This window comes from Gopherus flavomarginatus, chromosome 2 (assembly GCF_025201925.1).
Source record: "Gopherus flavomarginatus isolate rGopFla2 chromosome 2, rGopFla2.mat.asm, whole genome shotgun sequence".
In the NCBI taxonomy this organism is placed as follows: domain Eukaryota; kingdom Metazoa; phylum Chordata; order Testudines; family Testudinidae; genus Gopherus; species Gopherus flavomarginatus.
Genome location: NC_066618.1, coordinates 202,544,559 through 202,572,426, shown reverse-complemented (window position 1 = coordinate 202,572,426; position 27,868 = coordinate 202,544,559).

Sequence of the window (27,868 nt, the reverse complement as noted above, 5' to 3'; positions counted from 1 at the left end):
GACCACAGATGCTAGAATACTGAGAGGCACAATTAATGAAACTGAGGCCCCAGTTGTGCAAAAATTGAGCTGCACGGGCAATATATCTGAAGAACACCACTTACTGGAAGGGAACTGAATTATCTGAAGACTCAGTTAAAACAATTGTCTAATTATATGTTTGCCAAGAAAGCAGCCACAATGTAATAAATTTACAGGTCTTATATATCTATATCTATATTTCAGTATCTCTGTAGCATCTTAAAATTGTAATCTAGTAGTTATTTTAAAACTTGGTATCTGCTCTTGGAATCAGAAACTTGACTGAGCAATGATCATTAATGGGACACAGTAATTCCAGGGTAGAAAAATATATAGGAATGACATAGTAGGTTGTGCTAGTGGGGCAGTGGCACTTACCTGAAAGACTGCATAGAATCAAATATAATAAAAGTCTTAAATGAATCAAACTGTACCACAAAACTCTATAGATAGAAATTCCATGCTTGAATAACAAACGTATAGCAGTAGGAATATACTACTGACCACCAGACCAGGAAGATAACAATGACTGTAAAATGCTCAGGGAGATTAGAGGGGCTACACAAACAGGAAACCTAATAACAGTGGGGGATTTCAACTATCCCCATATTGACTGGGTACATGTCACCTCAGGATGGGAGGCAGAGATAAAATTTCTAGACACCATTCTTGGAGTACCTAAGGCTGGAACCTGCAAGGGGAGAGACAATTCTTGATTTAGTCCTAAGTGAAGCACAGTGAAGTCTGGTCCAAGAGGTGAATATAGATGAATCACTCAGTAATAGCAGCCATAGTGTAATTAAATTTAACATCTTTGTAGGGAGGAGAATACCAAAGAAACCCATCACAGCACATTTAACTTCAAAAAGGGGAATACACAAAAATGAGGAAGCTATTTAAATGGAAACTAAAATGAACAGTGACAAGAGTGAAATGCCTGCAAGCTTCATGAAAACCTTTTAAAAAAAATACCAGAATAGATGCTCAAACTAAATTTAGACTGCAAATAAATGAACAAAAACAAGAAAAGGACAAAAAAAAAAAGTCAAGTTCTACCAAGGAAAACAAAAAGGAGCATAAACTCTGGAAAGTCAAGTGTAAAAGTGTAATTAGGCAGGCCAAAAGAGAATTTGAAGAGGAACTAGAAAAAAAGAGCACTGAAGGAAAACAAGGCTGTTGTGAAGAAGCTAAATGAATTCTTTGTGTTGGTGTTCACTGCAGAGGATGTGAGGGAAATTCACACAACTGAGCCATACTTTTTAGGTGACAAATCTGAGGAACTGTCTCAAATTGATAAATTAAACAATAATAAATCACTAGAACCAGATCGCATTCATTCAAGAGTTCTGAAGGAATTAAAATAAGAAATTGCGGAATTACTATCTGCTTTATGTAACCTATCATTTAGGTCAACCTCCGTACCAGATGACTGTTCGATAACTAATGCAACTCTGATTTAAAAGGCTCCAGAGGTGATCCTGGCAATTACAGGCCAGTAAATCTAACTTCAACACCAGGCAAATTAGTTGAAACTATAGTCAAGAACAGAATTATCCAGCACACAGATTAACAAAATATGCTGGAAAAGAGTTAACATTGCTTTTGCAAAGGGGAACCATTGTCTCATCAATGTATTAGAATTTTTTGACAGTGCCAACGATCACATGGACAAGGGTGATCCAGTGAATATAATGTACTTGAACTTTCCGAAAGCCTTTGACAAGATCCCCCATCAAAGTCTCTTAAGCAAAGTAAGCGGCTGTGGGATAAGAGAGATGGTCCTCTCATGGATCAGAAATTGGTTAAAAGACAGGAAACAATTGGTAGGAATAGTCAGTTTTCAGAATGGAGTTCTGTAAATAGTGGTGCCTCTCAAGGATCTGTGTTGGGACCTATGCTATTAGACATATTCATAAATGATCCAGTAAAGGGAGGAACATTAAGGTGCAAAGTTTGCAGAGGATACAAAATTACTCAAGATCTTTAAAAGCAGCAAAGAATCCTGTGGCACCTTATAGACTAACAGAGGTTTTGGAGCATGAGCTTTCGTGGGTGAATACCCACTTCCTCATGCATCTGAGGAAGTGGGTATTCACCCACGAAAGCTCATGCTCCAAAACCTCTGTTAGTCTATAAGGTGCCACAGGATTCTTTGCTGCTTTTACAGATCCAGACTAACACGGCTACCCTCTGATACTCAAGATCTTTAGATGCAAAGCAGGCTGCAAAGAGTTATAAGGCAATCTCATTGAACTGGGTGACTGAGCAACAAAATGGTAGATGAAATTCAGTGTTGATAAATGCAAAGTAATGCACATTGAAAACCATAATCCCAACTATACATACAAAATCATGTCTAAATAAACTGTCACCCCTCAAGAAAATTCTTGAAGTTATCATAGGTACTTTTCTGAAAAAATTTGCTCAGTGTGCAATGGTAGCCAAAGAAGCTAACAGAATGCTAGGAACTATTAGGAAATGGATAGATAAAAAGACAGGAAAATATTATAATACCATTATATAAATCCATGATATGTGCACACTTTGAATATTGCATGCAATTCTGGTCACCTCAAAGGAGAGGTATTAGAATTGGAAAAAGTACAAAGAAAGACAACAAAAATTATTACGGTTATTGAATAGCTTCCATATGAGGAGAGATTTAAAAAAATGGCAACTATGAGATTAGAAAAGAAAGGACTAAGGGGGAATAGGACAGAGGTCTATAAAGGCCTCCATTTGCGCTATGGTGTTGAGATTGATTATTCTGCCCTCCCTGCAAAGGTGCGTTTTTAAGGTTTCTCTTGTGAGCCCTCATTTCCTCAAATCAGCTGGTTTCCACTTGACAGCTTCATGTGGAAATCAGTGTTGACATTCAAAATACATGCCTAAAATATATCCATCACTTCCTTTTCTTCAGAAGGAAGCATGGAGGAATTTTCTAAACATCATTAATCCACTGCTGTTGTTCTTTGTTGCAGGAACTGAGACAACCATGATATTTTGACTAGTATGTCCATACTTTAGCAAATTAAGATAAAATATAATAGAATGAAGCTTGATATGTTTTTTATTATTGTTGTTCAGTTAGAAGAGAGAGACCAAAACTAATGGAGAAAGACCAAGGAAATAAAAAGGATCAAGGAAAGAACGTAGTCAGAGATTATCTGATCTCTGCTTGCTTGCATACTTAAATTACTGCAATAAAGAAAGAGACATCTATTGTCTCACTGATATTCCTTTGAAATTTAATGATGTAGGACTGGGTTCTGTAGAACAGTAAATAGCTCCTTTTAATCTGAACCAGAAAGGCATTGCTTCAGCCTTCAGGTCAAAGGTGACTTTGAGTGACACATGCATCAACTGATGGGGATGATTTTGAATAACAGATTGGGTCCATGTACTTAGACATTAATGTGTTGTAGATGTGATGTGTGAGTCACATAGTCCTCAAGCAAAAAGACAGGTCGACAACCCGCATTAGTGACTGGATTCCCAGAGACCACAAGTGACCGCTGGGCAGACCGGAAACATGCTGGGCCAATCCCATGACAAAACTCTTTGGCCAGAAATGAAAAGAATGTGCTTGCAACACAATGGAATGGTGTGGTGTTGAGTCATGGAGGAATGGATGAGCACAAGCCAGACAAGATGAGGTGTGATGTGATAAACATACTAAAACAGCAGTTGGTGAGAAGTACAAAAAGTTCCCCCCCACACACATTATTTCCTTCTGGAGTCCTGTTAATTTTAGGTTTGGTTGTTGCCCTTTTGTTCCATAGCCATCCTGCTCAAAACATTAATGGGAGCTAAGTAAGCAATAGGGATGGAACTGAATCAACTATTCAGATATGAACACTACCCCGTAAAACACTAACTAGCAAATTCTAGATCAGAAATATTCCAGATTTTGACATGCTGAGACTTTATTTTGAGATTCAGACTATGGATAAATTTAAAATGCAAACTCAAACCTGAATCGGGGATTTTTATTTGAGCTCACCCCTAGTAAATAAATTTACACCAGAATAGGATATCCTAAATCTCCAATTTCTCCTCAAAAAAGTTAGTGTCTAAACCTTTCTAACTGCTCAACTGTCATGACAGATTTTACACATCAAATTGGTATATAGCAGGAGCTGGTAGCACTGCCTTTTATTCAAGTTTCCTGACACTTTCCGTTAGAAGACCCAGTTTTCAGTTGTTCATAATTGTGCCAAACTTTTAATGCTTGTGCTGAAATTTTCCATGCTAAATGTCTCTCTTGGAATAAACTGTTTTGGAATGTCACTCAAAATGATTCACCGATTTCTGCAAACAAGGTTAGGGCATATTGCATTAGTTTGCAAAATTAAAATATTTCTGCAATCTTTCTTTGAGAAGCTCTACCACATAGTGTTCTGGAGCAGCAATTTGGCAGAAGGCTGGCCTTTGGGTCAGGGATGTGCCTTATACTGTTCCTGCGGAAAAAAAAAGTAGAAGAAAAAAATGAGACAATTCTGTATTTAGTTAAGGCTTGCATAGTGTGCAGTAAATAAGGCATGGGGCCACATGTTGAGGAATGGAATGGAATAAAATAAAATATGCAATAGCTGCTCATTCAGTATGCACTGTCCATTGTTTGCACTGATGGAAGCTGGGCTACTATGGGGAAAAATAGTGAGTGATCATGTAACTAAACCCTCTTTCATAATACAGACACATAAGAGGGATGAAATAAGATCTAGATCTAGCATTTTGATTCAGGCCATTATAGAGATAGGGCAAGAGCCTGAAGTTCAAGAGTGTTCAGAGCTGGAGTTCAGGATTATCTCTATTACTTGTATAGGAGTTCATAGTAAATTGCATCAAATAATATATATATATATATACATACACACACACACACACACACACACACTCCTTTATTGAATCTTCCTTTAACAAACATGTTACAAAACTTCAAGAGGTAGATACTTTACAGTGGGTATATTTAACAAACCCTGGGGCTCAATTTTGTTGGCATTGAATTCAGTGGGAGATATGCTACTGGCATCAGTAACTGGGTCCTTATTTAACGACAGAAACGAGCACTGCTATAATTCTATTAAAATGTTCCATATTGTTCTTTAGCATGAGTTAGGAGTGTAATAGCACAGATATATCTTTAAGGAGATGATATAAGTATTCCTTGTTCTAAGATTTCATAAAAAGTTATGTCTTTTTAATTTACTTCTAGAGTCTATTGCTGAACCACCCATCACAAACATGTGAGGACAAAGGTCATTGCTAGAAGGAAAAATAACGAGAAACACAATAGCACAAAGGTCACACAATTCAACTGTTAAATTCTCCTGAATTTGTCTTGGCTAATTAAATCCATCTGCTCTGTTCCAGGAAACACTAGAGGCAGGAGAACTGCACCTGAGGCTAGATGAGAAAACCCTTATTTGAAACATTTGATCCCCCCCCCACCCCCAAATAAATAACAGATGAAACCAAAAAATAAATCCTTCTATGCTTTCTGCTAAATATCCCAGCTGAAAATCCAATAAAATGAAGTATCTTTTAATAGTCAAATTGTAAACTACCCATGGAAGTTTTCATTTCTTTAATTTCCTTTAAGTTTTAATCTCTACATCTTTGCTACAGGGTTTTTTTTTAAATAATCCCTGGTTTAATCAGTCTCTATTGTAAAAACTGTTATAACAAATTTGACAATCCATTAGAGTGTTTCTAGCTGTGGTCAGTACCAGATACTTTAGCTGGTTGAGGGAAGGAGAGAAATTGTTATGAAACATCTGAGATTTAAATTTACATTTTTTTTCCTCTTTTGGAACGCTGGTCTAATTTATTTTAATTTTGTAATATATCTACATGTGTCCCAGGGCATAGGGATAGGCATATTTAAAATAAATAAATTAAATGCTGCCTTCCCCTCATGGGATTTATGTAGTAATTTGAGATAGTTCCTTCCTAACCTCAGACAGGTTGGTGGCTGGTTTATGTCACGCAGAGGTTTGATATCCCATGTACAATTTTTAGCTTCAATAGTGTAATTCACTGTAATGGCTAATCCTTTCTGAAACCTACTTTTGCCTCAGTCATGCCAGCCAGTTCCATAGGCTAATTGAACTGTGTTCAAAATCTCTTTAATCAGTTTTAAATTTTCAACCTTTTAATTTCATTGGCTGCCATCTTGTTCCTGTATGTAAGAGGGTATTTAAGAGCTCCTAATTGACCTTCTCTATACAAGTAACTTCTCTCTCTCTCTCTCATGTTATCTCTTCTTAGTAATGACTCTGAACAAATCCCTAAGGTTTTAGTTTTTCACCATCTGGTCATTTTTCTGAACATTTCTGTTGCTCTTCTCCAGAACTATCCTATTTCTACTATCTTCTTTTGGACTTTCTTCTGCTGTAAGTTTCATTAACATATGTGTTATGAAATGACATGTTCACTGTAGTAGAGCTTTTTGTAATGAAAAAAATAAATTACCAGCAGAGGTCAATGGAGCAATGCTGTCATAATGCTTAGGCCCTTGATCTTGTAAGCTGATCCATTTGGATAGATCCCTATATCTCTGAAGAGCTCCAGTGAAACGAGTGGAGTTCTGCCTAGATCTCCTTTGAAGGGTCAGGGTCATGCCTGTTGAGAGAATATACAGAGGTGAAAGTAAGATGGTATGGCCCCGTACAGAGTACCGGTAAAAAAAAGGTGCAGTAGTGTACCGGCAAATAAGTGTAGCATTCAGTAGTGGCTTACTTTGACCTTTTGGCTTCATAACAAAAAGTTCAAACTCAAAGCTAATAAAACCTTGGAAGGGGAAAACTCACTATCATATTTGTTTGTTGTTTCTCTCCCTCTGCTCCTCCAGCTGGGCTGCCCAACATGGCTAGGCTCCGTGTTCCCCGGACCCTCCCACTCAACAGAGGCTGCAGGGGCTCCGCTCTAGCTTGTAGCAGGGGTACTGGCTAAGGGAGAAGCCTCCCCAGGTAGCCTGCTGCCTGCATAGGAACAGTTTAAACTTAGCTGTTCACTCCTCCATCTGAACTGGGGGATTAGGGGCTATTTCTGTCATCCTTGTTAATTTCACTCTTGGTTGTTGGGGGTGTGTGTGGTGGGGGTGACCAAAGCTGGAGCAGTTCTTTTCTGCCCCCTTGATGAGGCTACGTTCAATAATATAATACACAAAAATACAATCAAAATCTTGAACTTGGAAATGGTTCCTATCTATGATACAACAACCATGAGTGAAATTAACAAGGATGCCAGAAATAGCCCCTAATCCCTGTTTGTCATGATGCTGCTCCTGTACCCTAACTCCACAGAGCACGGGGGACACAACAGGGCTCAGGATGGAGGGAGCTTGCTGGCTTGTTGAGTGAGAAGTTTAATTAACAATAGTGTGTTAATCCTTGAGGGCTCAGCCGACTCCTAGTTCATTATTTAGCAGTAAAGCATTCCCTGGAAAATATCCCACCCTCTTACTCCACCACCTCAACCGAGCTTCACAATCATCATTGCTGTGTACAGTATTAAATTGTTTTATATGTTTAAAACATATACTATACACACACACACACACACACACACACACACACACACACACACGTATTTTTTTCTGGAACCTAACCCTCTATTTACATTAATTCTTAGGGGGAAATTGGATTCACTTAATCTCATTTTACTTAAAGTAACATTTTCCAGGAATATAATTACAACGTTAAGCGAGAAGTTATTGTATGTACAGGTTTCACCGCTACTTGCCCTACAACTGGCCTGGCCAGCCACAGATTAGGAGACTCCCACTTCCTCCTGTCCTTGTCCTTTTCCTTTCCCTCCTTCTCTGGCTTCCCCCCAGCCTTTATTGCTCCGGGCTAAGACTGGCAGGTGCAGCCAGTTACCAGGCAGGGACAGGGCTATTCACCCAGCCCCAATCTATTCCTCTTGATTGGGGCTAGAGTGGCAGGAGCTGATTAAGGGCTTTTCAACCAGCACCCTGCCACTATGGCTCTGATATACATGAAGGAAAAACCCCATTAACATAACAAAATAATCATTTGACTGGAAGCACCAGGGCAAGAGGTGACAAGGAGACCAAGCATAACATGGAAATGTGCAGTAAGAGCAGAACAGAAAGCTATCAGAACATTATGGGAAGAAGTTAAGACTGCAGCAAGAGACTGTCAAAGATGGAAGGCAGTGATGGTAGCCCTAAGTCAGCAAGGTGTGTGTGTGTGCAGTTTTCCAGGAGTTATACCTAGAATTTAAACCACTGAGAGGGTTTAAATGCCAAGCGCAAGTTACTGGATTTTAAAAACTGAGGATCTGATTTTGTTCTCATTGACGCTAATGAGAAAATTCTCATTTACTTCATAGGGAGTAGAATTGAGCCTGATTATTTCTATCCTGGAAAATGCTCAGAAATTCATAGAATTGGGTCCTAAATGCTACAAAATTCTGGTTGTCAGTAGTCATTACAAAACACCTGTTAAAATAAACAAGAATTTGGCCTGAATAGGGACTACGAAATTTGAACTCTGATCCAGAAATGCTCTTAAGTACTTGTCTAACTTCAAACACACGAGTAGTCCCAATGAGTGTATTAATGTGCTTACAATTAAGAACATGGATAAGTACTTTGCTGGGCAAGGGCTTTGATCCCTTCAGTTTTCAAAATTGAACCATTTTTTGGTCTAGTACTTGGTTGAAATATCAAATATCTTCATATTTGTACATTTTTTGCAGCTATTTGTTAAATCTATTTTATGTTAAAATATTAAACAATAATAGCCTTTGAATCTTGGATTATGTTGTTTTATCCAAGTTTCAACCTTGAAGTCTTTTAAACAACTGGTAATTTTTAAATACTGAAATGGGTTTATAGCTAATTCATTTGCATATATCCTTTACTAAAAGTAGCACTACATGGGATACTCATTTTTGACTGCCCAATAAAAGATATAATTTTATAATCCTCTAGATTTATCTCAGTGTAATATGGCACCCATATTTATCATATTAATGAAACTAGAACATTATTTTAGGAAAAGCAGACCGGGGGGGGCGGGGAGAGGAAAGATTGAGGTTTTGTTTCCATTTGAAGGAAGTATAAAGAGAATTAAAAACAATCACACTCGAAAAGTTCATTCCTTGTCCTCATCTATAGTCTAATATTTTTCCAACGTTGTTCTGTTTATTCATTAAGATTCCTTTGATTGTTCATTTTTAAATACTAGTTTCTTTTTAAACCCCATATTTAAATCAATTTTTTAAACAGGTCTGATCAAGTTTTGTCAGAATTGAGGTATTGAATCCTCTACTAACTAATGTCCATATTTCAGCTTTAAAAAATCCCTACCAATGATACTAGTTCACTGTTTACTTACATTAGCCTTGGCAGTTTTCTCAGTTGCAGCTTCCAAATAAAATGACACTATCATTTTCAAAGATCATAATGTTATATAAGACACACGGAACTTGACATTTGTAGTACAGTTAGATGTTGGTGATTGCGCTTTAATGACCTGTTATGACATCTAGAATGTTATCCATCCACTACTTTGCTATGGAAAATGGAAGATTTGAGTATTATGGGTATGTTGGATTAAATTTCATATCTCTTTTCCATGTTAGCCATATTCTTCGTATTCGAAAGTATACTACAAAGGTTATACAATAAAGAGCTCACAGTCTGCATGTTATGGGCATGACAGCATTGTGACAGAGTGTACAAACCCCTCAGCAGCCAGGCCAACGTTGAGGATCTACGCTGGGAGAGCACACTCCCCCACCACATCGGAAGGGCACAGCTGGCCAGGAGGGAGGACCTAAAAAGCAACAGCTCAGCTCAACTGGTGGCAAACTGGGGAGGGAACAGGCCTTCAGTCCTTGACATCTGGGAAGGCCCTGGTAGAATGCCAGAACTGCTCAGATGCCTGCTGATCTCTCTGCTAAGGAAAAGGAGAGTTTGTCGGTGTCCCAATGCCAAACCAGTCCTTATAGTAGTAATAGACTTATCTACGGGTGTTGAACAAGGCTATGGCCTTTCAGTGACTCCCTGAAGGAAGGGAGTCCTACCACCACCTTAAGTGAGTTCATTTGTGATTTAATTGTCCTGTTGAACTTTGACAAATCCCATAAGAGTGTGGACTTCCACAGACTTGGGCAGAGGGCTGTCTTTCTTACAACAGCACTAAGTTGTTGTGACTGCCTGGATATTGAAGGCCAGAATCTGGGTGAGTCCAGGTCCTTCTCACAACCCACAGCGGTGCCACAGGAGGCCAGATATGTCAGTCCATTTGCACTGGAGCTGGAAGATACAATATCCAACTCAAGTAGATATACTTGTGCTAGCTCTGATCAAGCTAGTGTACTAAAAACCAAAGTATAGCCACAGCGGCATGAGTGGAGGGGTGGGGACTAGCTGCCTCAAGTTTTAGGGTCTGGGGTTGGCTGGGTCTCAGGTTGCTAGCCCCTCCCACTATTTGCACGGCCACAGCTACCCTTCTTGTTTTCGCATGTTAGGTCAATCAGAGCTAGTGTGTCTCCTCAACCTAGGCAGCTTACCTTCCACCTCCAATGTATTATCATAACCTTAGTCCCAGATTTGGACCTTAGCGTCCAAAATATGGGGGTTAGCATGAAAACCTCCAAGCTTAGTTACCAGCTTGGACCTGGTACTTGCTGCCACCACCCAAAAAATTAGAGTGTTTTGGGGCACTCTGGTCCCCCTGAAAAAAACCTTCCCTGGGGACCCCAAGACCCAAATCCCTTGAGTCTCACAACAAAGGGAAATAATCCTTTTTCCCTTCCCCCCTCTCTGTTCCCAGTCCTGGAAACAAAAGTACTTTCCTATTCCCCCAGAGGGAATGCAAAATCAGGCTAGCAATCCAACACACAGATCTCCCCTGATTTCTTCCTCCCACCAATTCCCTGGTGAGTACAGACTCAATTTCCCTGAAGTAAAGAAAAACTCCAACAGGTCTTAAAAGAAAGCTTTATATAAAAAGAAAGAAAAATAAGTACAAATGGTCTCTCTGTATTAAGATGATACAATACAGGGTCGATTGCTTAAAAGAACATTGAATAAACAGCCTTATTCAAAAAGAATACAAATCAAAGCACTCCAGCACTTATATTCATGCAAATACCAAAGAAAAGAAACCATAGAACTTACTATCTGATCTCTTTGTCCTTACACTTAGAAACAGAAGACTAGAAAGTAGAAACTACTTCTCCAAAGCTCAGAGAAAGCAGGAAGACTGACAAAAGACTCAGACACACACTTCCCTCCACCCAAAGTTGAAAAAATCCGGTTTCCTGATTGGTCCTCTGGTCAGGTGCTTCAGGTGAAAGAGACATTAACCCTTAGCTATCTGTTTATGACACGCCCCCCAAATTGCAGACAGTGGGGAAGCTCACTGGCGGCGATTTCCTTCTAGAACTTGAAAATAAACAGATTAATACAACACATACACCTTTACATATACTCCTAAGTATATAACTAACAGACTTCTACATTTTAAGAACACTTTTTAACTACTGAATTTTGGGAAACTCTCACGGGAGAGTGCATCAGCTACTTTGTTAGAAGCTCCTGTGATGTGCTGAATTTCAAAATCAAAATCTTGGAGAGCTAAACTCCAACGAAGAAGTTTTTTGTTGTTCCCCTTGGCAGTATGAAGCCACTTTAGTGCAGCATGGTCAGTTTGTAGTTGGAACCGCCGTCCCCAAACATATGGGCGTAGCTTTTCCAGGGCGTACACAATGGCATAGCATTCCTTTTCACTGACTGACCAGTGACTTTCCCTCTCAGACAATTTTTTGCTGAGAAACACGACAGGATGGAAGTTGTGATCTGTTGCTTCCTGCATGAGCACTGCTCCTATACCACGCTCAGATGCATCTGTGGTTACTAGGAATGGCTTGTTAAAATCCGGGGCCCTGAGCACAGGGTCAGACATGAGCGTTGCCTTAAGTTGGGTAAAGGCCTTTTGACACTCATCAGTCCACTTAACTGCATTTGGCTGGGTCTTTTTGGTCAGGTCGGTCAGTGGGGCAGCGATTTGGCTGTAGTGTGGTACAAATCGCCTGTAGTATTCGGCCAAGCCTAAGAAGGATTGGACCTGCTTCTTGGACCGTGGGACAGGCCACTTTTGGATAGCATCCACCTTGGCCTGTAGGGGGTTTATGGTTCCTCGACCCACCTGGTGCCCCAGGTAAGTCACTCTGTTTTGGCCTATTTGACACTTTTTGGCCTTAACAGTTAGTCCTGCCTGCCTGATGCGCTCAAAGACCTTTTCCAGGTGTAGTAGGTGTTCGGGCCAGGAGTCTGAAAAAATGGCCACATCATCGAGGTAGGCAACTGCAAATTCTTCCAGTCCAGCTAGTAGACCATCTACCAGCCTCTGGAAGGTGGCGGGTGCATTTTGAAGGCCGAAAGGAAGGACATTGAATTCATACACCCCTGCATGGGTGACGAATGCTGACCTCTCCTTGGCAGGTTCATCTAGCGGTACTTGCCAGTACCCCTTGGTTAAGTCTATTGTAGAGATGAACTGGGCACGTCCCAACTTTTCCAATAGCTCATCGGTACGTGGCATTGGATAGTTGTCCGGACGAGTTACAGCATTTAGCTTACGGTAGTCCACGCAAAAGCGTATTTCCCCATCTGGTTTGGGTACCAGAACCACTGGAGATGCCCATGCACTGGTAGATGGGCGGATTATACCCATCTGTAGCATGTTCTGGATCTCCCGTTCTATAGCAGCTTGGGCATGAGGAGACACTCGGTAGGGTGGGGTTCTGATTGGGTGAGCATTACCTGTATCAATGGAGTGGTATGCCCGTTCAGTCCGTCGTGGGGTGGCTGAGAACAATGGGGCGAAGCTAGTGCACAGCTCCTTGATTTGTTGCCGCTGCAGATGTTCCAGGGTGGTTGAGAGGTTCACCTCTTCCACGCCACCGTCTTTTTTCCCGTCGTAGTAGACACCGTCAGGCCACTCAGCATCATCTCCCTGGACTGTAAACTGACAAACCTGTAAGTCTCTGGAATAAAAAGGCTTGAGAGAATTAACATGGTACACTTTAGGCTTTAGGGAGGAATTGGGAAATGCTATGAGGTAGTTTACAGCTCCCAGGCGCTCTTGGACCGTGAATGGCCCTTCCCATGATGCTTCCATTTTATGGGCCTGTTGCGCCTTCAAGACCATAACCTGGTCTCCTACCTTGAAGGACCGATCTCTGGCATGTCTGTCATACCAGGCCTTTTGCTCTTTTTGAGCATCCTTTAGGTTCTCTCTAGCAAGGGCTAAAGAGTGTCGGAGGGTGCTTTGTAGGTTGCTTACAAAGTCCAGAATGTTAGTTCCTGGAGAAGGCGTAAACCCCTCCCATTGCTGCTTCACCAACTGTAATGGCCCCTTAACCTCGTGACCATACACAAGTTCAAATGGTGAAAACCCTAAACTGGGATGTGGTACAGCCCTGTAGGCAAACAGCAACTGCTGCAACACTAGGTCCCAATTATTGGAGAATTCGTTGATGAATTTTCGTATCATGGCCCCCAAAGTTCCATTGAACCTTTCCACCAGGCCATTGGTTTGATGGTGGTACGGGGTGGCAACCAAGTGATTCACCCCATGAGTTTCCCACAGTTTTTCCATGGTCCCTGCCAGGAAATTAGACCCTGAATCTGTAAGGATGTCGCAGGGCCAACCTACCCTGGCAAAGATGTCTGTTAGGGCCAGGCACACAGTGTTAGCCCTGGTGTTGCCTAGAGCTACTGCTTCTGGCCATCGGGTAGCAAAGTCCACTAAAGTCAGTACGTACTGCTTTCCTCTGGGCGTCTTTTTTGGGAAAGGGCCCAGAATATCCACAGCTACTCGCTGAAATGGGACCTCAATTATGGGGAGTGGCTGGAGAGGGGCCTTGACCTGGTCTTGGGGCTCTCCCACTCTTTGGCATACCTCACAAGACCGGACATACTTGGCAACGTCCTTGCCCATCCCCTCCCAGTGGAAGGACTTTCCCAACCAGTCCTTGGTTCTGTTCACCCCAGCATGGCCACTGGGATGATCATGGGCTAAGCTTAAGAGCTTCCCCCGGTACTTAGTTGGAACCACCAACTGTTTTTGCGGCTGCCATTCTTCCCGGTGTCCACCAGAAAGAATTTCCTTGTATAAAAGTCCTTGGTCTATAACAAACCGGGATCGATTAGAAGAGCTGAGAGGCGGTGGGGTGCTCCGTGCCGCCGCCCAAGCTTTCTGAAGGCTGTCATCTGCTTCCTGCTCAGTCTGGAACTGTTCCCTTGAGGCTGGGGTCACCAGTTCTTCCTCAGACTGTGGACTTGGGCTTGGTCCCTCTGGAAGCGATGTAGGTGATGGAGTTGTTTCCATTGCTGGTGAACCGCTCTCCGCTGGTGCACCTGAGGGTATTTCAGGCTCTGGCTGAGCCTTTTGGGTATGGCTGTCTTTTGCTTCTGCCAGTTCTGGCTCGCTGGCGCCCTCTGGCGTTGAGTTTGAAGATGTGGTTGCACTTGCTGGTGCTGGTTGCTTTTCCAGTTCCGGGCCTGGGACTGGAGATGCTGTGGCTGTTTCAGTGGTAGGCATGGAATCCGGGTCCACTACCTCTGTCTGGGTCTCTGGTAACACAGACGGGGCCTCTGTGGACGGTTCAGGAACAGGAATGGGTCTGGAAGCTTGCCTGGTTTGGCTACGTGTAACCATTCCCACTCTCTTGGCCCGCCTCACCTGGTTGGCCAAGTCTTCCCCCAGTAGCATGGGGATAGGATAATTGTCATAGACTGCAAAAGTCCACATTCCTGACCAGCCTTTGTACTGGACAGGCAGTTGAGCTGTAGGCAAGTCTACAGCTTGTGACATGAAGGGGTAAATTGTAACTTTGGCCTTTGGGTTGATGAATTTGGGGTCAACGAAGGATTGGTGGATAGCTGACACTTGTGCCCCCGTGTCTCTCCACGCAGTAACCTTCTTTCCGCCCACTCTCAAATTTTCCCTTCGCTCCAAGGGTATTTGAGAGGCATCCGGGCCTGGGGATCTTTGGTGTGATGGTGGTGTAATGAATTGCACTCGCATGGTGTTCTTGGGACAGTTGGCCTTGATATGTCCCAGTTCATTACACTTAAAGCATCTTCCATCTGATGGGTCACTTGGCCGAGGTGAGTTACTGGAGACTGGTGAGGTTGAAGGGTAGGGTATCTGTGGCTTTACTTGGGTTGTATGTGGGGTCTTTGGCTGTCCTCGGTTGTAGGGTTTATGGTCTGTGTGCCCCCTGGGGTAATCGTTCCCCTTGACAGTAGCTTTCTTGCTTTCTGCCAGTTCCATCCATTTGGCTCCAATCTCCCCCGCCTCAGCGATATCTTTGGGATTTCCATCTTGTATGTACCGTGTGATGTCTTCAGGAACACCATCCAAGAACTGCTCCATTTGTATGAGGAGGTTCAGTTCTTCCAAGGTTTGAATGTTGTTTCCTGTTATCCAGGCCTCATAGTTTTTTGCAATGTAGTAGGCGTGTTTGGGAAATGACACCTCTGGTTTCCACTTTTGGGTTCTGAAACGCCGACGGGCATGATCTGGGGTTATCCCCATTCTGTATCTGGCCTTGGTTTGAAAAAGTTTATAGTCATTCATTTGCTGCTTAGGCATTTCAGCTGCCACCTCTGCTAAAGGTCCACTGAGCTGTGACCTCAATTCTACCATGTACTGGTCTTCGGGAATGCTGTACCCAAGACAGGCTCTTTCAAAATTTTCCAAGAAGGCCTCGGTGTCATCACCTGCCTTGTAGGTGGGAAATTTCCTGTGCTGTGGAGCAATATTTGGCGCCGGGTTGTTAGGGTTGGCTGGCACAGGCAGCCCAGCTTTTGCCAAGTCCAGTTCATGTTTTCTCTGTTTTTCCTTCTCTTCATTCTCTTTTTGTTGTTTTTCCATTTCTTTTTGGTGTTTTTCCATGTCTCGGCGGTGGGCCGCCTCTTCTTCTTCTTGCTTCCTTCTGTGGGCCAACTCTTCTTCTGCTTGTTTCCTTCGGTAGGCCACCTCTTCTTCTTCTAGTTTTCTTTTGTGTGCTGCCTCTTTGGCTGCCTCTTTGGCTGCCTGTTCTCTTTGGTAGGCTGCCTGTTCTCTTTGGTAGGCTGCCTCTTTGATCTGTTCTTCTCTTTCTTTCATCTCCATCTCTTTTTGTTTTATTTCCAGTTGTCGCCTGTGTTCAGCTTCTCTGAATTGTTCTTCGGCCTCAATTTTTGCCTTAGAAGTCATGGTTCCTGTTTTCTTGGGTTGGGGTGCCCTCCGGTGTTTATCTTCTGCACTGCAGGTTCTCTGTTGCCTCCTGAAGTCTGCCTAGCAACAGTGCTTTTTTCCCTTTCTCTCTCTAGCTAATGTTCAATGAAAGTAAACCAGAAAAACCACTTTATTTGCATGCCTATAGTGCTGGAACTTGCCTCCTAATGGGAGGGCTATTGCATGACAAAAGACCCTTAACAGTCTGGTAATGGCTTCTTGCTTAACATGCAAGCCACAAACTGCCAGAGAGAGCAGAAAAAAAAATTCTCTCTGGTTCCCTTTTAAAACCAACTGTTTCTCTCTGCTAAAAAGCCCTTAGCAGAGAAAAGAAAAATATAATATTCCTACTGGCTTCTGGATTCTGTCTAGATCCCACCCGCTGCTACACCATATCATAACCTTAGTCCCAGATTTGGACCTTAGCGTCCAAAATATGGGGGTTAGCATGAAAACCTCCAAGCTTAGTTACCAGCTTGGACCTGGTACTTGCTGCCACCACCCAAAAAATTAGAGTGTTTTGGGGCACTCTGGTCCCCCTGAAAAAAACCTTCCCTGGGGACCCCAAGACCCAAATCCCTTGAGTCTCACAACAAAGGGAAATAATCCTTTTTCCCTTCCCCCCTCTCTGTTCCCAGTCCTGGAAACAAAAGTACTTTCCTATTCCCCCAGAGGGAATGCAAAATCAGGCTAGCAATCCAACACACAGATCTCCCCTGATTTCTTTCTCCCACCAATTCCCTGGTGAGTACAGACTCAATTTCCCTGAAGTAAAGAAAAACTCCAACAGGTCTTAAAAGAAAGCTTTATATAAAAAGAAAGAAAAATAAGTACAAATGGTCTCTCTGTATTAAGATGATACAATACAGGGTCGATTGCTTAAAAGAATATTGAATAAACAGCCTTATTCAAAAAGAATACAAATCAAAGCACTCCAGCACTTATATTCATGCAAATACCAAAGAAAAGAAACCATAGAACTTACTATCTGATCTCTTTGTCCTTACACTTAGAAACAGAAGACTAGAAAGTAGAAACTACTTCTCCAAAGCTCAGAGAAAGCAGGAAGACTGACAAAAGACTCAGACACACACTTCCCTCCACCCAAAGTTGAAAAAATCCGGTTTCCTGATTGGTCCTCTGGTCAGGTGCTTCAGGTGAAAGAGACATTAACCCTTAGCTATCTGTTTATGACATGTATACATGCCCTTTTCAAAACAACAGTTGCACTGGTATCTTCTAAAATTAGCCTTTAAAACAGTGCAGTTACAGATTCTCAGTAACAGAAAAATAGAAAAGAAAAGAAAAATAGAAAAGAAATGGCTCCAGGTTATGTCTAAATTTATCCCCCTTTGAACCAAGATGAAGGAGTTAATTCTGCAGCTAGAAGCAATTGGAATGAGGGATATGGCCAGTGGCTCTTGCTCAGGCCTGCTCCTGCTCTTCTTCCTCAACACCAGACGATGTTGCCATGGAACTGACTGCCACAGCTCCTATGAGGTGTGCATTCCCTTCCAAAACTCCTGCTTCCTGACATGCAGAACTATTCCACAGCAGCTAGGACCTCTGCTCACACACAGAAGGAGAGGACAATTATATTCCCATTTGACTAGTAAGAGCATAGTCAAATGATACTTACAAACACATCTTGCCTTCCAATTGCCTGATTATAGCTCTCAGGAGTGTCAGAGCCCCAGGGCAGCAATCAGTTTCAAATTAACTACCTTCACAGTCAAATATTTGCATACTCCTCACTTCAAAAGTATTAATTAGAGCCATAGTGACAATGAAAATACTTGTCACCTAACTCCAGGAGAAGGGAAACATTTTCCAAGGGTCAAAACTATTTCTATCCTGAATATATCTACTGTAACACAATCTGTGAGTCAGAATTATGGTAACCAGGTGTTCTGATACTCGCAGGACTGTCCCAATATTAGGGGCTTTGTATTATATATGTAACTATGCCTCACCTCCTGCCCCCCCCCCCCCAAAAAAAAAAAGTGTTCCAGTTTTTTAAATTTACTGATTGGTCATCCTAGTCAGAATATATTAGATTAAATCAGCATTTGCCTTCTCGTGTTATGAAAAGTAAAGTTGAGCTAACCGATCTATTAAATTACAAGTGAATAATAAACTGCCAAAATTTAAAATTGATGATAAAGTGTAACATTAAGTGAAAGAAGAGTTGAGGAGCAGCTCACAATGAGTCCTATGAAAATGGGTAGGCCCTGCCCCTACTATGGGTAAGTCCGTTTGCAAACTTCATTTTAAATTGAATTATCTATGAAAGAACATGGAGAAATTTGAATTTACTTAACCAGTATGATTATTAAGAATACTGCTTTTTTATTACCAGGCAGATATTTTGAAAACCAAAATATAAAACAGAACATATGATTTTTTGAAGCACTTGCCAGCAATCACCACCCAAATTTCATTAACAATATGGTAAAAGAAAATATGCATTTGAAGATTACATGAAAAATAACTTGGTTAGGGAGTAACCTCAATCCCCTACCTCCTCTTAAGACCTCACTCCAGGCTTGTCAGGGCAAGTCTTGTGGAATTCCTCCACCAGGTCAGGGGCATGGACATGGGAAGCAGTTTCCCCAAATGTGCTCCTCAGGGCCATAACCTCTCCAGTCCACCAGACAGTCCAGTGCGCATGTGACCATTAGGAATTGAGGGCCTGCATTTTGTACTCCTTGTGCCACTGAATTTTGACTGGTGGCGGCTGTGGTGAGGCTGAGTCAGGGAAGAGGTTCTTAGTATAGGGCTTTAGATGAGAAACATGAAAAAGTGGGTGTACTTTGAGAGATTGTGGAAACTGTACTTTAAAGGTAACTGACAATCTCTACATAAAAGAATAAATGGACACAAATCAGACATGAGGAATTATAACATTCAAAAACCAGTTAGTGAACACTTCAATCTCCCTGGCCACTTGATTACAGACCTAAAAGTCACAATATTACAACAAAAAAACTTCAAAAAAAGACTCCAATGAGAGAATGATGAATTGGAATTAATTTACAAACTGAACACTATCAAACTAAGCTTGAATAAAGACTGGGAGTGGATGGGCCATTACACAAAGTAAAACTATTTCCCCATGCTTCCCCCCCCCCGCACCAGTTCCTTATATCTCCTTGTCAATTGCTGGAAATGGGCCATTTTCATTACCACTACAAACAGTTCCTTTTCTCTCCTGCTGATAATAGCTCACCTTAACTGATCACTCTCTTTATAGTGTGTATGGTAACACCCATTGTTTCATGTTCTGGGGGGGGTTATGGCTACACTTGGAGATGTGCAGCGCTGGGAGTTACAGCTGTGTTTGTACAGCTGTGTAGGGAAAGCGGTGCAGCGTGGCCACACTGACAGCTACCAGCACTGCAGTGTGGCCACATTTGCAGCACTGTTGGGAGTGGTGCATTGTGGGCAGCTATCCCAGCGTTCAAGTGGCTGCAATGTGCTTTTCAAAAGAGGAGGGTGGGGTGGAGTGTGACAGGGAGCTTGGGGGAGACAGAGAGAGTGGATTTTTGGAGCTGACACTGTTCTCAGCTCCCTGCCTTGCAAGTTATAAGGACTGGAAGATACACAGTGCTTACCTTCAATCATTTTGACCTTTCCCCCACCTGTCTCTTATTCACTAAATGCAAATTATGCACTCCTAAATAGTCTTTAGACCATATAAGCAGCTGCCCAGCACGGACTCCCCTGTCTCCTCAAGCAAACAGCTGTGAACATTCCAAAGCAATTCCCCTGCCTCCGCTCGCTCGCTTGCTGGAGCAAAGAGCAGCTGTGTTTGTTTTTTTTAGCTAAGTAGCTACGGGGAGATGGGAGTTCAGCCATTCCGGTTTGTTGTGGACAGGAATTCTTGGATACCTCCTAATACCCTGGAGGCCAATAACAGCGCTGTTGTGGCTACACTTGATGACAGGTGTACAGCCAGCGCTGCAACCAGGGAGAGAGTTGCAGCACTGTAACCCCATCACCAGCGCTGCAACTCTCCAGTGTAGCCATGCCCTGTGTGTATATAATCTTCCTACTGTATTTTCCACTATATGCATGAAGTGGGGCTGTAGCCCACGAAAGCGTATGCTTAAATAAATTTGTTAAGTCTCTAAGGTACCACAAGTACTCTTGTTCTTTTGACATATCTAGAAGGCTCCCAGGAACTGCTGGTCCAATTTCTGAGAGGATCAGCTGGTCTGGAGATGCTTGGTGGTGAGTCACTTCTTCTGGCCTATGGTGAATTCGAGATTCTTGTTACCAAAGAGTCTTGTGTAAGCCTTCTTCACCGCCTCTAGGTGGTTATTGAGCTCCTCCTGAATTAGATGGATTGGTTAGACCCAGTGGTGGCAGCTGAGTTCAGGGAGGCTGCTGGTAGCACCAAGTAAAAATGGGGGTGGAACCCCTAATTTATGAAGAAGGAGCTCTGACTTTTAGAGGCATGGGTGATGTTATTACATGAAAACTCTGCATATGGCAGGAGCATGGACCAATTATCTTACTTAAACACCTCAAGTACTGGTCCAGTACCAGGTTCATGTTTTTTGTTTGCCCATCTGTTTCAGGGGAAGAGGGATGACTTTACCCTGATGGTTCTGGGCTTCTAGGGAACTGCTGGTCAGAGGGAACCCCACCCCCTTCCATCATATACGGAGGGGTTGGATGGGGTGGAAGGTGAAGGTAGTTTGAGCAAACTATCAGAGTTGGGTCATGGGTGGTCCTTTGTGCACTGGTCAGTTACTAAGTTGCAGTCAGGAGATGAGTAGCAGGAGCAGGCTTGAGCTAGGTGATGGTACCAGACAGTCTGGGTATGTTATAGACAAGGACAAGTAGCAGAATTGAGGATGAACCAGAGTCAGCATCTGGAGTCTGGGATCCAGAGGCAGGCAAGGTCTGGAGCAGAAGCAAGTGGGCAATCTGGATCATTGCTCAGCCAGCTCCCCGATAGGACTTTCTGGTTTATATACCAGCATGAGCCAATTGGTGGACTGCCAGGGGTCAGGGCACCCTTCATGCCCTTCTGGGTGGTACTTCCTGCAGTGCCTAGATTCACAGGGTCCTCCAACAGAAACCCAGCCTAAGCTTCCAATGGCAATATGGAGGCATCAGGGGCCAGTTCTGGTGCCACAGATTCTTGCACATGCTTACATTTATTCACACAGGCAGCCTCATTGACTTCAATGTGAATACTCACATGCATGAATTAAGCATGTAAGTAAGTGCTTGAAGGATCAGGGCCTGTGTTTGCTTTTGACAATGCATTTTTGTTTTTTTGTAGAGTCATGTTCATAATCTAAAAAATTATTTTTTCAGCAATCCACTTCTCATCCTGCACAATATGGCAATCAAATCCTTAGTTTTCTCTATAAACAGCGAGCAGAAGTGGTCTCTTGTCAGGTAAACCTGTTATTTCATGATAATGAAGCACCTAATGAGTAATCAAGACAGTAAATTATTCTGGCATTCCAGAGAAGGTTACAAACTAGATGTAGACTCTACTTAGATGGCATTTCCGATTGTTTTTAGTCTTACATTTTGTATCTTGGCTTTTTATTTTTTTGACTTGACTTCATATTTTCTACAATGATAGATTCTCCCACAACTCAGTGTCTGCAGCATACCTGTATTTTCTATATGAAACTTCATACTTCCACATTAATTTTCAAAGTATATAAATCTTTGTTCTAGGTGTATAGTGTCAAAGTTAGAATCAGGACTCACAATTTGTCAGACCACTCTGTTTTATTAGCGCAGCGCTCCGCCAGTAATACCCAGATAATGTGAGCACCATGCAAGACACAAACTATCTTATTTATACAGATAAAAGGGCGAGAACTTAACAAGAAAACAAAGGAAGCAGAATCTGATAAGTTTACCTGGGCTAGGCATGCATATCTTATTTCCTTACTAACTATTACCGATCCTCTGCTAATGTTTCGCCATTAGCACCCTTGTTTATGCCTAATGTTTCTTTTCCTGGCACCTGTATTTCAACATTTCTTATTTCTGCTTAAAGGTACATAAAACATTTATTTAATCCATTCTTATTTTTACAATTTAATTCATTCTACTTTCACAATAGATAATATTGTGGGGCCTCTTGCCAAGAGCGTGTATACTTAACACTGAAGATCAGTGCTATCTTGGAAAATTGTTGGCATTATTTCCATCACAGCCAATGTTGCAGAGCCCATCCTTGTAAGCCATGCTTTTGATAGCCAGTAGCAAACAGCTTGTTTAATTTTAAGTTCGGATATCAGCATTTTCTCTGCTCATGTAATTATTTTCAGTGTTTATTTTTTTTTAAAGAGCTAAAACCTGGGCATATATTTGAATTCAGCTAGGGTATTAGCAAGTAATCCATAGCAATAAGGCATGTTGTCCCAATATACCAAAGTAACATTGCATGCCATGTACATTTATGGAGTATTTAATTTCTTTTCTCATTGTTGCCTATTGCACAATGTTGAATTCCAGTAGAAGGCTTTAACTATTTAAACAGTGAAAGAATTTTTCTTCAAATCTTTAGTGAAATGCTTCTTTCAACTTCACTGTTTTTTTCTCCCTTTAGTTTGAACCATTTTGTAAATCACACAGGCGCCACGGAGTCATTTGTAATGAAATATAGGACTTAAATCGGACCAAATTCCCAGCTTGGATAGATGTGTAGACATAATAGTTTTGTGCTCTAGTGCACTGAAAATAGTAGTTTGGCTGCAGCAGCATGGGTGGCAGCTCAAGCTATGTACTGAAGATCTTAGGAGGAGTTATATTTGGGCAGCAAGTCTGAGCCACTGTAGCCACACCACTACTTTTAGTGTGCTAGTTTGAGCAGAGCTAGCCTGAGTATGTTTACCTGAGTAGGGAATTATACCTCCCAATGGCAGTGCAGACATACCCTGAGTGACTGCTTGCCATAGAAACTGCATCTGATTGTTAGGGGGCCTTTCCCAGTGACTTGCTAAGATCACATTAACTCCCATTGAAGTCCTAGTCCAAATTAAGGTGCTCATCATCAAAGAGGATCCAGCCCTAAATTAGTAGTTGTGTAATTCTGATATTGGCATTCTGTGGCTGATTAAGATGTCTCCTTTCTAGGGCAAAGACATATTCTTCCTGAAGCTGTCAGACAAGGGAATCAGAAAAGATACTTCAAGGGAATTATTAAATATATAAAGGTATCATGCTTGATCTCCTAACACAGGGTGGGGTTCTTCCTAAGCTGATTTTTACATCAGCACTCTAAGGAATAAAGGAATAAACCACTGGAAGCTTCTGTCCCCTACAGCTATAGAAACTGCTGCTAGCTGTTGACACTGCAAGCCCATCTTCTCACCAAGCATTTCAAAGAATTGGGTTTTGCTGAGCCTCCAGGAGAGAGAGCTCATTTGCATAATCCCCCTCAGCACCTGAATTCTCAAGCTCTATTTATTTTGCCCATCTAAAATTTGCAGACCATTCCTGTTTGTTTGTGACAGTTAAAGGTTAATTCCTCTTTTACCTGTAAAGGGTTAAGAAGTTCATTAAGCCTAGCTGACACCTGACCAGAGAAACCAATCGGAGGACAAGATGTTTTCAAAGAGTGAGGAGGGAAATCAGTCTTTGTTCAGAAAAGTTTGTGAGGGAGTGAAGGATCCAGGAATCAGCCATCTAACATTTCTTAAAAGTAGTAAGTGTTTAGAGAAGGAATGTATTAGATTATGTTTGTTTTCTTTTGTGACTTCATTTTTGCACAGTGAGAGAATCAAATTGGGTGTCTTTTTGTGTAACTAAGGTTTTTGCCCAGAGGGACATCCTCTGTGTTTTGAATCTGTTGTCTGTGAGAGTAGCTTGCATGCTAATCTCACAGAAGTATTCCTGTCACCCATTTTTTCTTAATTAAAAGTCTTCTTTTAAAGAACCTGATTGATTTTTCCTTGTTTTAAGATCCAAGGGTTTTTTGGATCTGGGCTCACTAGAAATTGGTGGGAGGTAAATCAATCTCAGTCCTGCCAGGAAAAGGATAAAGACTGGGGAAATATTTTCGGGGGAGACAGAGTTTCCAAATGACGCTCCCATAAACATTTGTTTAAACTATTTGGTGGTGGCAGCTACTAGATCTAAGCTGGTAAATAAGCTTAGTGGTTATTTCATGCAAGTCCCCACATCTGTACCCTAAAGTTCAGAGTTGGGGTGACACCGTAACACTTCCTTCCCCCCCCCCTTTTGGGGGGGGAAGACGAGGGGGAGTTTTAACCTCTCTGGATAGAAAAAAAATTCTTAATTCCAAAAGTCTACCACAGACAAAACCTGTTGCTTCATGCCAATACCAAGTTTCAACACAAAGTTCTTCTTTTCATAAAAATTGAATGATTACCCCACACTCAAATATTTGTATGTTTTTGTGAAGTATTTCCTACATGAGGACCATTAATTAAAATAGAGAAGTTCTCAGCAGAGAAAGCAACAGAATATTTTTTTTCCTGGAGTCAAAGTTTGAGTGGTATCCTGCAGGATGAGAGAGTAGTGTATAGAGAGGCTCAGTGTTTCAGTCTTGGGTGGAGGCAGATAATCATTTATATACACTATCTCAGAAACTCATTGCAAGGCTACAGGTTTTAACAAGCAAACCGTTGAATGCTATTTCATTTACTAGGATAACTGAAGCCCTTAAAGCTAACCCTGGAGAATTGGTGTCACAGTGGCATTTCTATATCAGACACTAAATAATAAGATAATAAAGGCTTTTTCTAGACAGGAAAATTCATGCATGGGTGATTGTTCAGTCATTGGGTCACAGTGTGAATCTGGCACTGGAAGGACTAGTGAAAAATCTAGAGAGGCTATCTATTGAAGAAGTACAGGCACAGAAGAGAGGTTTGTACATACTCTGATATGCACTGAGATCTATGAATGAAAACCACTATGTATTTGTGTTGATTTTTATGCACAGAACAAGTGTGTGAATATTTTCAAGAAAACACTTTTCTTACAGTATGTGTAGTTAATTATAAAGTACACTAACTTCTGTATTGCTATTTCGACAGCATTACTAAATTTTCAACTGTTTTCTCAAATGTCACTATCCTCAAAAGAATACTGCATTTTAGTTAAAAGTCAATTATCAAAATAGAAGTTATAAGAATGGCCTTACTAGGTCAGACTAGTGGTCCATCTAGCCCAGTATCCTGTCTTCTAACAGTGTCTGGTGCCAGATGCTTCTGAGGGAATGAACAGGATAGGGAAATTATTGAATGATCCACCCCGTCATCCAGGCCCAGCTTCCTTCAGTCATAGGTTTAGGGACACCAAGAGAATGGACTTGCATCCCTGACTATCTACTAGCCATTGATCAGCCTATTCTCTATGAAGTATTATTCTTTTTTTAGCCCCGTTATACTTTTAGCCTTCAATGAGTTCCCCTAGAAATGAGTTTTAACAGGTTGACTGTGCATTGTATGAAGAAGTATGTCCTTTGGTTTGTTTTAAACCTGCTTCCTATTAATTTAATTGGGTGAATCCTGATTCTTGTGTTATGTGAAGGGGTAAATAAACACTTGCTTTTTCATTTTCTCCACACCAGGAAGTGACAGGGAGGAATGGAAGAGACTGGTTTCTGACCTGTGTGCCAATATTGGCATGGGAAGGATGTAAAAAGAAAATTCTTCAGCAGGTACCAAATGGTTGTGGAGGCAAGATTTATCTCCTCGGTGTTCTTCTAATCACACAGTTATCCCTGCATCCATGAGGAACTATCACAGATCAGAAAGTATCTGTAGGCCTAAGACAGTAGCTCTCAAACTTTTTTACTGGAGACCCCTTTCTCATAGCAAACCTCTGAGTGCGACCCCCCTTATAAATTAAAAACACACTTTTTAATATATTTAACACCATTATAAATGCTGAAAGCAAAGCAGGGTTTGGGGTGGAGGCTGACAGCTCACGACCCCCCATGTAATAACCTCATGACCCCCTGAGGGGTCCTGACCCCTAGTTTGAGAACCCCTGGCCTAAGACATTTATATGAAGGCTCTGGCATATTGGACTACTCCTTGGAAACTGTACACTCATCTCCCCCTGTAGCACACATTTTCATCAAAGCCATGCTACCAATACTCCACACTTGGCTCAGAGGGCCCCAGAATTAGAGGGTGCTTGCAACTGCAAAGCAAAAACCCACAGGAAATACTGGAATGCTGCTGAAGAATTTGACCCTCAGTTTTAGACAGGTAGATGATCTCTCATAGGGAGTATCTCCGCACTCAGATGCCCAGGTTCCAGCCTAAACAGGAGATGTGTGGGGTCCTTTGCTTTTAATGGGGTCAGAGGAATGGAGAAGGAGTTAGGTCACTTAGGTGGAGAAAGGGTAGCAAATGTCTAAGACTTTTAGTAAGTGAATGGATACTTTTGCTCGTCTTCCAAATAAGTCTTTCTTTCTCTAAGAAAATGATAAATTACATGGTTGAAAGATAATCATACACAAGGCTAGATTGTGCCAAACACCCTAAGTAAGGACTGAATCAAAAGTGAGTTAGGATCTTCAGAGTTTGACTTTCTGTCATTTTCATAAAATGATGAATTACAACTATTTAAAAGCAAAAGTCATCAGATACCATTACAGGGTTCAATATTCTACTTTGCCCCGGTAGAAATAATATTTGGTTAATAATTTTCACAAAGAATTGTAAAAGTTTTATAGTTATAACCTCAAACAGTTGCAGTAATACATCATAGCTAGCAAATGTTTGCAAAAAGAAGGATTTACTATTGCTTTATAAAAAACTTCTAATTAAAATAGGTGAAATAAAGGTTAACATGACTAACTGCGTTAGCTGAAATTACTTTGGCCCTGGACTGAGTAGGGAATAAGGAGAGCCCTTTCCTTAGAAGGAGGAGTGATTTAAATTCAGATATTGAAACTCAACCTTTTCTAGATATATGTAGGCCATTTTTGGAAGCTTCCCAGAGAAAAGAAAAGTGTCTCAAAATTCTTGGGCCCAATTCTGCACAGCTATGTGTAATTCTACTGCCAATGTAACCAGTCTTAGGAGTAGTTATCCTATGCAGGGGTATCTTTGGGTAGCATACAGATCACTGTAGTCACTCCTATGTCATCACTTCCTTGCTGCAGCTCAAGGGACATGGCTGAAAGGATGGCAGAGAGATTACAGCACCCTTTTTCTTAGCTCTTCCAAACTCATCACAGCCACAGCCAAGGATCTAGAGCTTTGTTATTTACATGTGTATTGGGTAAATTATTCTTAATTTTGAATGCACCATCTACCCTTGTAGAAAGCTTCATGAAAGGCACCAAAAAAAATGAGAGAGAGAAGTAAGTGGGGATGTGAAGTGAAGAAAAAAGCTGTAACCATGTGTAGCTACAATGGACAACAGAGAAAGATTGGAAAAAATAGAAAAAGTTCTTTCTAAAATCTATTTAACCAAAAACTGGTAATTCAATATTTTAATGAGAAACAGCACTATCCGTAGGTTAATGAGAGACATCTCTATTTTAAGAGGACTATTTGGACATCCAAGTGTTACAATCTATGTCTGCTGGTTCTTCTGAACAAATA